The sequence below is a fragment of the Colobus angolensis genome, unplaced genomic scaffold (assembly GCF_000951035.1).
Source record: "Colobus angolensis palliatus isolate OR3802 unplaced genomic scaffold, Cang.pa_1.0 Scaffold219, whole genome shotgun sequence".
Classification (NCBI taxonomy): domain Eukaryota; kingdom Metazoa; phylum Chordata; class Mammalia; order Primates; family Cercopithecidae; genus Colobus; species Colobus angolensis.
In genome coordinates, this window is record NW_012115366.1 from 1,319,708 (window position 1) to 1,333,245 (window position 13,538).

Here is a 13,538-nt window from a genome sequence, read left to right on the forward strand (position 1 = left end):
CCAGCCCGGGCGACAGAGCGAGACTCCATCTCAAAAAAAAAAAAAAAAAAGAAAAGCGAAGCAGGGTTTGCAACTTGGATATTTAAAATTGTTATCTGTGATTTTTTGCTCTGTTTTGAAGAAAAGGCAGCTCATTTGGCATTCTTTTTGTTTTTAACTTTTAATTTTGAAATAATTTTAGATTTATAGATGAATTTCAAATATGGTGCAGAGTATTCCTATATACTCTTCATGCAGCTTCCCTTAATATTAAGATCTTACATATAACCCTGGTGCATTTATCAAAACTAAGAGATTAATATTGGTATAATAAATTTGTTTACTTAGTAAATTTCTGTTTACTTGGAGTTTACTACTCCAGCTTTTATTTGAATTTTCCCAGTTTTTCCACACATTCTTTTTCTGTTCCAGGATCCAACTCAGGATTTCACATTGCATTTAGATTTGGCATGTTTTTAGTGGTGAAAGAAGTGAAGGAAAGGAATTGTGAATGCTTTGTGACTGAAGACCTGTAAAACTGACTTTACAAAGAACAGGTTCTGTAAGGAAATGTTAAGAGAATGCCAGAGAAAAGGAAGAAAATGGAAAATAAAGTGTTGTATACACTGGAATATAGTGAACAAACTTCCAGATAACATTTTCCATTTGTGATGGGTAACATTTTCTGAAGTTCTGGAATTTAGTTTGTAGAGTGTCATGCATACCAATTCATGAAATGTGTGTAGACATGAGTTGCTATTGGACATGAGTTTGAACCATTTTAGATAAGGTGGCCTATCAGGAACTAAGTTTGGCAGCTGGCAAGATGCTTAACAATAATGACTTTAAGAAGATGTCTGTCTAGTTTGAAGGCAGGCCAGTCCTGTTACAGAGTCATCAGGGAACCAGGCCTCTTCTATGTTTGTGTTCTACTGTCTTTTAGCAGGTGGCTTCTATATTCACCGAAGCTCCATGATCACGGAATGGCTATAGGAACTCCAGCCATTATGTCTGTCAGGCAAGAAAGGGAAACAGAAGGGGTTTCCTTCCTTGTTGAGTCAGTTCCTTTTAGAGAGCTGTCTTGGAAGCTTCTACTTGATAACTTCTGTGTATGTCTAACATTGATCAACTCTGGAGGCAAAGGACGTGGACCTATTGTTGCCCCAAATTAAGTTGTACTCTACTAAGAAAGAAGAGGAGAATGGATATGGATTAGTCAACTGTTTATTTTTACGAGGGAGGTAGCTGTGTGGAATGAAGTTTACGTTGCTTAGGATTACTAGTGGCTCTAGTGAGCTACATGAAAGTACTGGGAGAAAATTTAAATCATTGAATAATTCAACAATGCCAGCACATTCTTCAGGTATGTCACATGTGTCTGTGTGTTTGTCCCTTCAGTTTGAGACAGCTTATGGTCATCAGTCAACCATGTATTAGCTATGACAGCAGGAACATTGGCTAGCTTTTTTCCACTGCAGGTTATTCCTCCAGCAAAGACATCAGTGGGAAGTGTCATTTATTGCCTTACTGCACATCCCACCTTTTTGCCTTTTCTCCATATCTCTAGTTTTGCAAAGGGAGGTAAATGATTGCTGCGTTAATGCAGGGCCAGGTTTCTTAAACCCATAGCAGTCCTACAATGAGCTCTTTTTAATCAGCACCTAAAGTCTAGATTAATGCCAATATGGCTTTTATTACTCCTGCTGTTGATTCCCAAACCCCACCAACATTTTATTGTGAAACATTTCAAAAGTACAGAAAAGTTTCAAGAACTGTTCAGTGAACATTTGTATATACCATACCTAGATTCTATACTTAATGTATGTGCTATATTTGCCTTATATAAGGCAGATCCTTTTCTCTATCCATCCAATTTTTTTTAATGCTTTTCAAAATAATGTGTAGACACCAGTATGGTTCAACCGTAAATACTTCCTGGGATTGATTTTAATGCTTTCCATTGCAAGTGACAGAAATCCAATTCAAAGGATTTAAGTAAAAAATGGAATGTATTGGCTTATTTGACTGGAAAGGATAGTGGGGAGATAGACTTATAGGAAGAGTTGCTGGAACTAGTGTCTTAGGGACTGGAGTTAAGACTCTGCTATCAGAACAGTTAACTCTGTTGAGGCTGTCTCTCATCTACTTCTCACTACCTGGTTGCGCATTCTCCTATGAATATATCTTCCCCAAGGCAGGGAAGGTGGTTATCGTAGCCCCAAACCACATTCTTCCTGCACCATGATCCTGGAGGCCATTTCTCTTCTAGCTTTAGATTGAGAGCCCTGGAAAGGACTCCACTTGACCTGATTTGCACCTGGATAAATCATGATGGGACACTGGCCTGGAAGGGTCACAGGATGTATTACCAGGAGAGATAGAAATGGAAAATGTGCTGAGTGGAGTATAGTCCTCAGAAAGCTTTCCCACTCATTCTCTGAGGCTGGCATAATCCTGGTACTTGATTAGGAAAGCACAAAGGAGAGCTACAAATACAAAAATCATAAGTAAAACAATAGTATATTGAATCTAGAAGTATGGTAGAACAACAGTACTACTTCATGCACACGTAGGCTTTGTCCAGGCTTTGTCCAAGAAATGCAAGAATTGTTCATTATTAGGAAATCTATTAATGAAGTTAATAGACTGGTAGATGCTCCCCCAAAAAAAACTGCTTAAAATTTAACACTCATTCCTGATTTAAACTGTGAATATAATAAAGTTCCAGCTAATGTAATAAGATAAGCAAAAGAAATAATCATCTATTGAGTGGATTATTACAGTAGACTCTTTTTTTTTTTTTTTTGGAGACAGTGTCTCACTCTGTCACCCAGGTTGGAGTGCAGTGGTGTGACCTCCACTCACAGCAACCTCTGCCTCCCAGGCTCAAGCAATCCTCCCAAGTCAGCCTCCTGAGTAGCTGGGACTACAGATGTGTGCCACCACACCTGGCTAATTTTTGTGTTTTTTGTAGAGACAGGATTTTGCCATGTTGCCCAGGCTGGTCTCAAACTCCTGGGCTCAAGCAGTCTGCCCGCCTTGACCTCCCCCAGTGCTGGGATTACAGGCATGAGCCACCATGCCTCTCCAGCAGTAGAGTCTTAATTGGTCTCGCAGGTTCAACTTTTATCCCCCTTCAGTCTGTTTTCAACACAGCAAATAGAGTGATATTATTAAAATGTACGTCTTTTCTTATGTCATACCTCTTTTTGAAGCACTCTAAGCACTACAAGTAAAAGCTGAAATAATCAAGTAGTAGACCTTAACTAATCTTCCCCCCACACACATACTTTTTTTTTTTCCTTTTCATCTGCTACTCTTTTCCTCACCTACTCTGCTCCAGCCACACAGGCTCAGTGACACTCCCTTCAGGGCTTTTGCCCTTGCTGCATAGTTTGTGCTCTTATTTCCTTTAGGTCTTTATGCAAAGGTATTCTTGATGAGGCCTTTCCTCATCTTTGAAACTGCACTCTACCCTCCCCTTAGGACTCACAACCTCCCACTTATCACCATATGACAAGTATATTTTACTTACTTATTTAGTTTGTCTCTCCTCCCTCACGCCTCCCTCCCTTAAAATTAAGTTCTGGTTTTGTTTCAAGGATTTTTTGTCCTTTCATTCATTGCTAAATCCCCAGTGCTCTGAACAGTGCCTGGCACACAGTAGGTGCTCAATAAAAAGTTGATGAATTAATGAGTTGAAATAAAAACTGTAAATAAGGCCGGGCGCGGTGGCTCAAGCCTGTAATCCCAGCACTTTGGGAGGCCGAGACGGGCGGATCACGAGGTCAGGAGATCGAGACCATACTGGCTAACACAGTGAAACCCCGTCTCTACTAAAAAAAAAAAAAACACACAAAAAACTAGCCGGGCGAGGTGGTGGGCGCCTGTAGTCCCAGCTACTCGGGAGGCTGAGGCAGGAGAATGGCTAAACCTGGGAGGCGGAGCTTGCAGTGAGCTGAGATCCGGCCACTGCACTCCAGCCTGGGCGACAGAGCGAGACTCCGTCTCAAAAAAATAAATAAATAAAATAAAAACTGTAAATAAATTATAAATAAAAAAAGAGAGAAAACTGCTTTGATTTACTAACCAGAAAACTTAAGACAATAGACAAAACTGTTAGGACTAATTAGAGTTTAGCAAGTTCTTTAAAAAAATGCAACGGTTTAGTCTGTTTTCATGCAGCTGATAAAGACATACCTGAGACTGGGCAATTTACAAAAGAAAGAGGTTTATTGGACTCACACTTCCACATGACTGAGGAGGCCTCACAATCATGGCAGAAGGTGAAAGGCACATCCTACATGGCAGAAGACAAGAGAAGAGAGCTTGTGCAGGGAAACTCCCATTTTTAAAACCATCAGATCTCATGGGACTTACTCACTATCATGGGAACAGCACAGGGAAGAACCCACCCCCATGATTCAATTATCTCCCACCAGGTTCCTCCCATGACTCATGGGAATTATAGGAGTTACAATTCAAGATGAGATTTGGGTGGGGCCACAGCCAGTCCATATCAGATTCCTGATGACATTCAAATTACAAATTCAAGTGATTCTCCTGCCTCAGCCTCCCAAGTAGCTGGGATTACTGGCATGTGCCACCACACCCAGCTAATTTTTGTATTTTTAGTAGAGACGAGGTTTCACTATGTTGGCCAGGCTGGTCTTGAACTCCTGATCTCGGATGATCCACCTGCCTCGGCCTCCCAAAGTTCAGGGATTACAGGCGTGAGCCACTGTACCCGGCCCAATACAACTTTTAAAATATGATGAAATATGTAAATTATTCTGAAGAAACTGAAATGACTGACTAGAAAGTAGGTAAAGAGTGTGACTATGCACTCACAGAAAAAGAAATGTAGATAATCAATAAACATTTGACAACTTCCCTTGCAATTAGGGAAGTGTGAGTTGTAACTCAGAATTCTAGCCACTAATTTGGCATTAGCTGAAGAGTGGTAACACATAATTTAGAAACTTGTGGGAAACAGGTACTCTGGCATATTATAGGTAAATGGTTTAAAAGAACAATTCGGCAACACCTATCAAAATTTAAAATGCAGGCACCTCTTAACCTGGCAGTGCTACTTTTAGGTCTCTTCCTTGCAGAAACTTTTGTGTTTGTGCCAAAGATGGACATAAAAGGTTGCTCATCATAGCATTGTTTGCAATAGCAAACATAAATAGTAAAAATCCTGAATGTTCAATCATAGCAGCTGGTTAAATAAAAACAAAAGAACACAGTACAACAGTTTTATTTGATTTATTTTTTATTTTTGTTTTGTTTTGTTCGAAACAAGATGTCATTCTATTGCCCAGCCTGGAGTGCAGTGGCTCGATCTCGGCTCATTGCAGCCTCAACCTCCTGGGCTCAAGCAATCTCCCCACCTCAGCCTCCTGAGTAGCTGGGACCATAGGCATGCTCCTGTGACCACTGTGCCTAAGTTTTTGTAGAGACAGGGTTTTGCCATATTGACCAGGCTGGTCTCGAACTCCTGAACTCAAGAGAATTGCTTGAACCCAGGAGGCAGAGGTTGCAGTGAGCTAAGATTGTGCCACTTTACTCCAGCCTGGACAACAGAGCAAGACTCTGTCTCAAAAATAAATAAATAAATAAATAAATAAATAAATAAAAGGTATTCAACATCATTAGTGATCAGATTTGAGCCACCGCACCTGGCCAGCAGTTTTTTTTTTTTTTTTTTTTTTGAGACAGTCTTGCTCTCTCGCCCAGGCTGGAGTGCAGTGGCACGAGTCTCCTGGATTCAGGCCATTCTCCTGCCTCAGCCTCCTGAGTGGCTGGGACTACAGGGGCCTGCCACCATGCCCGGCTAATTTTTTGTAGTTTTATTAGAGACGGGGTTTCACCGTGTTAACCAGGATGGTCTCGATCTCCTGACCTCGCAATCCGCCCGCCTCAGCCTCCCAAAGTGCTGGGATTACAGGCATGAGCCACCACGCCCGGCCGTGGCCAGCAGTTTTAAAAATGAGATTCAGTTGTACGTACTAAGCTGGAAAGATCTCCGAAGTATAATGTTAAGTGAAAAAAAGCATGTTGCAGAGCAGTGACATATTTTATTGTTTTGTTTATGTAAAAACAAATACTTCCCCAACAAAAAAACACCCAAACTATGTGTTACTGAGAGTTACATACCAAATTGTTCGTGTCAGTTTTCTGTGAGATGAATCAGAATGGTATATGAGGATTCACTTTGTAAAACATTCAAAACACAAATTGTACAGGATATAAGAAGAATATATAGTATTTTAATTGTTTAATTTCAAGATAAAGAAAGCATCAATCTTGGAGAAAAACAGGGTAAAAATAAAATTTCCAATTTTTTTCTTCATTTCCAGAGAAGCAGGATAATGAAATATAAACAAACAGGAAAACGTACTGGCTGTTCATGCAGCAGTTGTTATAAAAGCAGTGAGCAGTGAGTTAACTATTTACATATAAGATGGGAAGAACAGAGATGATTGTTTAGAATTCAAGTATATTGTACCCATGACTGGCTTTATTGTCAGGAAAACAGTGGGGTTCAGCAGAAAGAAAAAGTTCAGAGTCAGGGTACCTGGTCATTTAGGTTCTGATGATGTTTATCTTTACTTAGCTTTGTGATCTTCGGCAAACTACATCTGTTTAGCTCTTGGTTTCTTCTTGTCTGTCAGTCATCTATCATGTCTAAATTCTGAGTCTGAATCCAATGAAAATCAGAAATAAGTTATAATATGAAAGCAGCATATTTAAAGTAAGCTGCGTTATTGGATCTGCTGAGTCTATGCGTCTTGTAAAGGTGAAACTTATAAAGTCATTGGTGACCATAGATTGTCTACCCAGGATGTGCCAGCCATGCTCAGGTAGACCTAGGGGATAGAGGGCAGTGTCATTGCTGGGTATGGTATATGTTTGAAAAAAGTTTTTTCTTCCTTTTTCTTTCTATAGATAGAGTCTCACTCTCGCCCAGGCTTGAGTGCGGTGGCGCAGTCACTGCAGCCTGGAACTCCTGGGCTCGAGTGATTCCCCCGCCTCAGCCTCCTAAGTAGTTGGGACTTCGGATGCATACCACCATGCCTGGCTAATTTTTTTATTTTTATTTTTTGTAAAGATGAGGTCTTGTTGCTAAGGCTGGTGTTGAATGCCTGGCCTCCCAGAGTGTTGGGATTACAGACGTGAGCCACCGTGCCCGATCTTTGAATATTTCTATTAAAAGAAAAAAGATGGCCGGGCGTGGTGGCTCACGCCTGTAATCCCAGCATTTTGGGAGGCCGAGGTGGGTGGATCACCTGAGGTCAGGAGTTCAAGACCAACCTGACCAACGTGGAGAAACCCGTCTCTACTAAAAATAATCAACCAGCTATGGTTGCGCATGCCTGTAATCCCAGCTACTCAGGAGCCTGAGGCAGGAGAAACGCTTGATCCCCGGAGGCAGAGGTTGCAGTGAGCCAAGATCACCCCGTTGCACTCCAGCCTGGGCAACAAGAGTGAAACTTCGTCTTAAAAAAAAAAAAGAAGAAAAAAAGACTGGTTGGCTACACAACAAACTCATAGTGGTGACCTCTAGGGGGTGAGGATCAATGATGACTTTAGGTTTTTAGGTAATATTCCCTTTTCTCCCTCAAAATAGACAGTAAATATTCAACATACATAATTTTTAAAAGCCATAATGTGGAAAAATGCAAATATGCCAAAATGTTAACAGTGGTTAATTCTGGCTACTGGGAGTCATTGTGGGTTTTTAAATACTTACTAGGTTTTCTTTTTTTTAATTAAAAGGTAAATAATTAAGTGACACATTTCATGGTTCAGTGATGAATAAAAGACTATCTTCTGGTTAATAATTAAATTTGGGAAGCAAGAAAATATACAAAGGAAAGAAAGAATTTAGTTTCACCATTTGATAATAAAATAAGAAACACTAATTAGGACAATTTATTTCTGAGAAGAAGATCTTTATTTTTATATGCTTGCACTTTATTTGGATAACATAGTTGTGGAAAGGAAACTGTTTTCAATATTGTCTTGGCTTTGTACAGCAGTAGTTGGGGAGCTGGTTTTTTTTTTTTGGTCACCTGACCTTTTCATGCTTTTGTCACTTGCTGGTTGTAACTTTAAAAACCAAAGAGCTCTGGGTAACCTTGGCAGCAAAGCAGCCTACTGTATGATGGGTTGGGAAGTGGGCCAGAGGACCAACTCGATGAACTATTTCTAGTGCAGAGAATGATTGAGAGATCAGCCTTCTACTAAACATGAAAAAGTGGGGAGAGGCAGGCAATCTTCATTGCCCAGAAAAAGTTTTTATTACTTTAATCTTGATCGTCTTTCTGTTTCAGCCTTGCTGCTTCGAAAATGTTCAAACCATATATAAAATGTGAGAGAAGGCCAGGCACGGCGCCTCACACTTGTAATCCCAGCACTTTGGGAGGCCAAGGTGGGCAAATCGCTTGAGGTCAGGAGTTTGAGACCAGCCTGGCCAACATGGTGAAACCCTGTCTTTACTAAAAATGCAAAAATTAGCTGGGCATGGTGGCACGCACCTGTAATCCCAGCTACAGGGAGACTGAGGCAGGAAAATCACTTGACCCCGGGAGGTAGAAGTTGCAGTGAGCCAAGATTGTGCCACCGCACTCCAACCTGGGGAACAGAATGAGACTGTCTTCAAAAAAAAAAAAAAGTGAGAGAATAGTACATTGAGTATTTACTGTACCTACCAGATAGATTCAACAATTTTTAACATTTTGCCATATGTGGTTTGTCTTTTTTTTCTTTTCCTCAATCTGTCTTCTTTTATGTTAAACCTTTTTGAAGTAAGTTGCAGACATCATGACATTTCACTTCTTTTTTTTTTTTTTTTTTTTTGAGACGGAGTCTCGCTCTGTTGCCCAGGCTGGAGTACAGTGGCCAGATCTCCACTCACTGCAAGCTCCGCCTCCCGGGTTTACGCCATTCTCCTGCCTCAGCCTCCCGAGTAGCTGGGACTGTAGGCGCCTGCCACCTCGCCTGGCTAGTTTTTATTTTTTAGTAGAGACAGGGTTTCACCGTGTTAGCCAGAATGGTCTCGATCTCCTGACCCCGTGATCCACCCGTCTCGACCTCCCAAAGTGCTGGGATTACAGGCTTGAGCCACCGCGCCTGGCCGACATTTCACTTCTAAATATTTCCTTATGCATCTAAGATAAAGGACATCCTACTACATAACCATGATAACGTTGCCATACCTAAGAAAATTAACAGTAGATCCCTAATGGCATCAAATTCACAGTCCATATTCAAGTTTTCTTAGATATCTCACAGATGTTTCCCTGTTTTTGTTTCTGTTTTTCTTTTTTGAGATGGAGTCTTGCTCTGTTGCCCAGGCTGGAGTGCAGTGGCGTGATCTTGGCTCACTGCAGCCTCTGCCTTCCGGGTTCCAGTGATTCTCCTGCCTCAGCCTCCTGAGTAGCTGGGATTATAGGCACACGCCACCACGCCTGGCTAATTTTTGTATTTTTGGTAGAGACGGGGTTTTACCATGTTGGCCAGGCTGGTTACAAACTCCTGACCTCAGGTGATTCTCCCGCCTTGGCCTCCCAAAGTGTTGGGATTACAGGCGTGAGCCACCATGCCTGGCCTGTTTTTCTTTTCTAAAAAAAAAATTAAAGTTCATAGATTGCATTTTGTTGTTATTCTTTAATCCCTTTTACACTATAAGAATTTTCCCTCTCTGTTGTTTTTGTTTTATATAACGCTGACTTTTTAAAAACTATTTCTCTTTTTTTTTTTGGTAGAGACAGGTCTTGCTATGTTGCCCATGTTGGTCTCAAACTCCTGACCTCAATTGATCCTCCCACCTCAGCCTCCCAAAGTGTTGGAATTACAGGCATGAGCCACAATGCCCAGCTGACTTTTTTTAACTTCTAAAAAAATTTTAAAAATTGGCCAGGTGTGGTGACTCACGCCTGTAATCCAGCACTTTGGGAGGTCAAAGTGGCAGATTGCTTGAGCCCAGGAGTTCAAGACCAGCCTGGGCAACATGGCGAGACCCCGTCTCTACAAAAAAATAGAAAAATTAGCTAGCTGGGTGTGGTGGTGTGCGCCTATAATCCCAGCTACTCAAGAGGCTGAGGTGGGAGAATCACCTGAGCCCAGGAAATTGAGGCTGTAGTAAATCGTGATCAAGCGACTACACTCCAGCCTGAGCAACAGAGTGAAACCCCATCTCAAAGACCATTTTTTAACAACTGTGTTAAAATACACATACCGAGGCCAGGTGCAGTGGCTCACACCTGTAATCCCAGCACTTTGGGAGGCCAGGAGGGCAGATCACCTGAGGTCAGGAGTTTGAGACCAGCCTGGCCAACGTGGTGAAACCTCGTGTCTACTAAAAATATAAAGAAATTAGCTGGGTTGGGAGGCAGGCTCCTGTAATCCCAGCTGCTTGGGAGGCTATGGCAGGAGCATCACTGGAGCCCAGGAGCCAGAGTTTGCAGTGAGCTGAGACTGCACCATTGCACTCCAGCCTAGACAACAAAAACGAAACTCTGTCTCAAAAAAAAAAAAAAAAAAAAGAAAAACCCAAGAAAAATACACATACCATAAAATTTACCGTTTTAGCTGTTTTTAAGTGTTCAATTCTGTGGCACTAAGAACATTCACATTGTTAAACTAAAATAACCACCATCCATCCACACAACCTTTCTTCTTGCAAAACTGAAACTATACCTATTAAACAGTAACTCCCCATTCCCTCTCCCATCCAGCGCCTGGCAACCACCATTCTACCTCCCTTCTGTCTCTGTGCAATTGACTATTCTGGGTACCTCATAAAAAAGTAGAGTCATACAGAATTTGTACTTTTATGGCTGGATTTCACTTAGCATAATGTTCTCAGGGTTCATCCATATTGTAGCATGTGTCAGAATTTCCTTTTTAAGGCTAAGTAATATTCCATTGTGTGTATATATCATATTTGGTTTATCACTTTGGGTTGCTTCCATCTTTTGGCTGTTGCAAATAGTGCTTCTATGAAGATGGGTATACAAGTATCTCTTTCAGTCCCTGCTTTCAATTCTTTGGAATTTATACCCAGAACTGGAATTTCTAGATCATGTGGTAATTCTATTTTTAATTTTTTAAGAAACTGCTATACTGTTTTCTATAGTGGTTGCACCATTTTACATTCCCACCAATGGTGCATAAAGGTTCTAGTTTCTCCAAATCCTTGATGGCACTTGTTATTTTCTAGTTTTTTGATAGTAGCCTTGCTAATGAATATGAAGTAATACTTCATTATCGTTATGATTTGCATTTCTCTAATGATTAGTGGTGTTGAGTTTCTTTTCATGTGCTTGGCCATTTCCATATCCTCTTTGGAGAAATGTCCTTTGCCCTTTTTTTATTTGTTTGTTTTGAGACAGGGTCTTCCTCTGTTGCCCAGGCCAGAGTGCAGTGGTGTGAACACAGCTCACACTGCAGCCTTAACCTCTTGGGCTCAAATGATCCTCTCACCTTAGCCTTGTGAGTAGTTGGGACTGCAGGCACGTGCTACCACATCCAGCTAATTTTTTTTTTTTTTTTTTTTTTTACTTTTTGTAGAGACAGATTCTCCCTATGTTGCCCAGGCTGGTCTCAAACTCATGGGCTCAAGTGGTCCTCCACCTTGGCCTCTCAAAGTGCTGGGATTACAGGCATGAACCACCTGCCTGGCTTCATTGCCCATTTTCGAATTGGATTTTTTGGTGGTGGTGGTTGAGTTATACAGATGGATTGTCTTTTTACTCTGTTGGTTGTATCATTTGATGCACAGAAGTTCTAAATTTTAAATGTCTAGTTTATATATTTTTAAATTTATAATTAAATTATATGTTGCCTGGGCTTTTGGTGTCATCTTCAAGAATTCATTGCCAAATCCAATGTCACAAAGATTTTCCTTTGTGTTTTCTTATAAAATTTTTATAGTTTTAGGTCTATGTTTAGGTCTTTGATACATTTTGAGTTAATTTCTTTATATGGTGTATGGTAAGGTCCAACTTCATTCTTTAGATATCTAGTTTTCCCAGCACCATTTGTTTGAAAGACTTCTTATTGAGTGGTTTTGGCATCCTTGTCAAAAATCTTTTGACCAGGTATGTGAGGGTTTGTTTCTGGTCTCTTTATTCTGTTTCATTGGTCTGTATGTCTCTCTTATGCCAGTATCCCACTGTTGATGACTGTAGCTTTGTAATAAGTTTTAAAATCAGGAGTGTGAGTTCTACAGCTTTGATCTTTATCAAGATTGTTTTGGATATTCAGAGTTTCTTAAGATTCCATATAAATTTTAGAATGGATTTTTCTACTTCTGTAAAAAACATCATTGGGATTTGAGAAGGGATTACACTGAATTTGTAAATTGCTTTGGGTAACTTTGACAGCTTAACGATATTGTCTACCAATGCATGAACAGAGGATATCTTTTCATTTATTGCGTCTTCTGTGATTTCTTTCAGAAATATATGAATGATCCAGTTTCTCTGAATTCTCACTGTTTGGAAGTCACTATTTTTCATTTTATCCATTCTAATAGATGTATAGTAATATCTCATGGTTTTAATTTGCATTTCCATAATGGATAATGATGTTGAACATGTTGTCATGGGGCTTCTCTGCCATTTCTGTATCCTCTTTGACAAATTGTTTCTTCATACCTTTTGCCCATTTTCTAATTGGATTTTTTTTTACCATTGAGTTTTGAGAGTTTATGTATTCCACATATGGTTCTTTTTCAGATATGTGGTTTGCAGATAGTTTCTCCCAGTCAGTAGCTTGTCTTTTCCTTCTCTCAACAGAGTCTTTCATAGAGCAAAACTTTAAAATTGTAATGAAGTCCACATTATCATTTTTTTTGCTATGGATCACACTTTTTGGTGTCAGGTGTGAAGAACTGTTCACCAAATCCTAGATCTAGAATATTTTCTTCTGTTTTCTTCCAAAGATTTTATAGTTTTACATTTAGATCTATGATGCTTTAATTTTTGTATAATGTATAAGGTTGAGGTTTATGTTTTTGCCTATGGATATCCAGTTGCTCTAGCTCTACTTATTGAAAAGACTATCCATCCAACATTGAATTGTTTTTGTGCCTTTGTTAAAAAATAGTTAGTTGTACTTGTGTGGGTCTGTTTCTGGTTACTCTGTCTATTGCATTGACTTATGTGTGTGTCCCTTAGCCAGTACCACTCAGTCTTGATTACTTTGCTATGCAGTAAGTCTTGACATTGGGTAGAGTGATTCCTCCCACTTTTTCTTTTTCAGAAAAATTTTAAGCTATTCTAGTTCCTTTGTTTTTCCTTATAAATAAGTTTTATTTGTTTATTTTATTTTTAAGAGATGAGGTCTCACTATATTGCCCAGGCTGGCCTCCAACTCCTGGACTCAAGTGATCCTCCCATCTTAGCCTCCTAATAGCTGGGACTAAGACATGTACCACTGTTCCTGGCCTATGTAAATTTTAGAATAATCTCTTCTACATCTATAAAAAAATTGGATTTTCGTGTGTGTTAAACTTATCACATTGGGGAGAATTGATATCAGTACTA